Here is a 1,464-nt window from a genome sequence, read left to right on the forward strand (position 1 = left end):
GCTTTCCCTGTTTTTCTTTCCGGCATCCTCTGCACAGGGACACAGGAGGCTTTGTCCCACTCAGAGGAGGCCACAGAGCAACTCTTGGGGCTTCTGGCTCATTGCCACCTTAAATAGGTGCCTGGAGTTTTGGGGTTTTTTTATGGATAGGAGGGGGGAAAAAAAAACCCAAAAAAATAGCATCAAAGGATGCTCAATCCGATGGTTTTCATCCTCTTTGACTTGGTCCTGCAAAGAAAGAAAAAACAAAACCAGAGGGTTAAAAAAAGACATTGACAGGGATGGGGTTGGAGGATTTTGTGGAACTGTAGTTCATTCCCAGGTTTTGGAGGGTAAAGGGTTGGAAGAGGTTTGGAAAGTTGGGGAGAAGTGATAGGACCCAAGTCAGCACAACCTTATATGAGACATCAGGAAATCTCCGGGGTCAAAGCTGCTTTGGGAATGGTGGAAAAATCCCATATATTGGGGTATGAAGGACCTTCCGAAGTTCTTTCTGAGCTTGGGAAGTGGATTCTTCTCTCATTTTTCTTGGGATTCTTCTCCTCTTTCTTCTTGGGGTCTCCAGGTTCAAGGATTGGTTGGACCTCCCTGGGATGGATCCAGGAGATCCTAGAGCAGGATCTGGGGCTGGACCTGGCAGAGCTCATCCCCGCCTGGATTTCGGATGTTCCTCATCCCAGGCGACCTCATATCTCATCCCAATCCCTTCACCCACCCTGGAGGGCCCAGATGGGCATTTCTTGGGGATGCTCAAAGCTCAGGAAAGTGTTGGACCTCCTGGGATGGATCCAGGAGATCCCAGAGATGGGGATGGGGACAGGGAGAGGGATGGGAAGAAGGAGACAACAGCAGAGCATCTCCAGCGTGTGGAGTTGATGGAACCACCACCCCCCAAACGAAAAAAAGTTCCCCTCCTATTTTTATTTCCACCCCAAAAAACCCAAAAAAAATGACACATGGAGACTTGATCCATGAGTAGACCCAATCCAAGCTGTGTCACCTCTCCCAAATTTGGGGGATTTCACCCCAAAGCAGAGGAGCAACAGCCAAAGTGGGACAAGCCCTAGTTGTTCCTCAGCCCCTCGACCTCTCCTTGGCGTCAGGAGCTCCTGGCCAAGCTCATTAACTCAGGATAATCACGGCTCATTAACAGGGCACTGCCCTCCCCTCCCCTCAACCGGAGCTGCTCCTGCTGCGTTTCCCCAGGGGCAAAGCTTGGAAGACACATCAGCCCACGAAGGACTTTTGGGGCTCTCATCAGTGCTCCAAGTTTGGGTTGGGTTTGGGTTGGATTTGGTTGGGTTTAGGTTGGGTTTGTTTGGGTTGGGTTTGGGTTGGATTTGGTTGGGTTTGTTTGGGTTGGGTTGGGTTTCGGTTTGGGTTGGGGTTTTATTTTTGTCTAGCCCCAAAACTTGTTTTGCCTCTTAGGGAATCTCTGGTGACCTTGGATGAGGCTTGTGTTGA

Source organism: Acanthisitta chloris, unplaced genomic scaffold (assembly GCF_000695815.1).
Source record: "Acanthisitta chloris isolate BGI_N310 unplaced genomic scaffold, ASM69581v1 scaffold10064, whole genome shotgun sequence".
In the NCBI taxonomy this organism is placed as follows: domain Eukaryota; kingdom Metazoa; phylum Chordata; class Aves; order Passeriformes; family Acanthisittidae; genus Acanthisitta; species Acanthisitta chloris.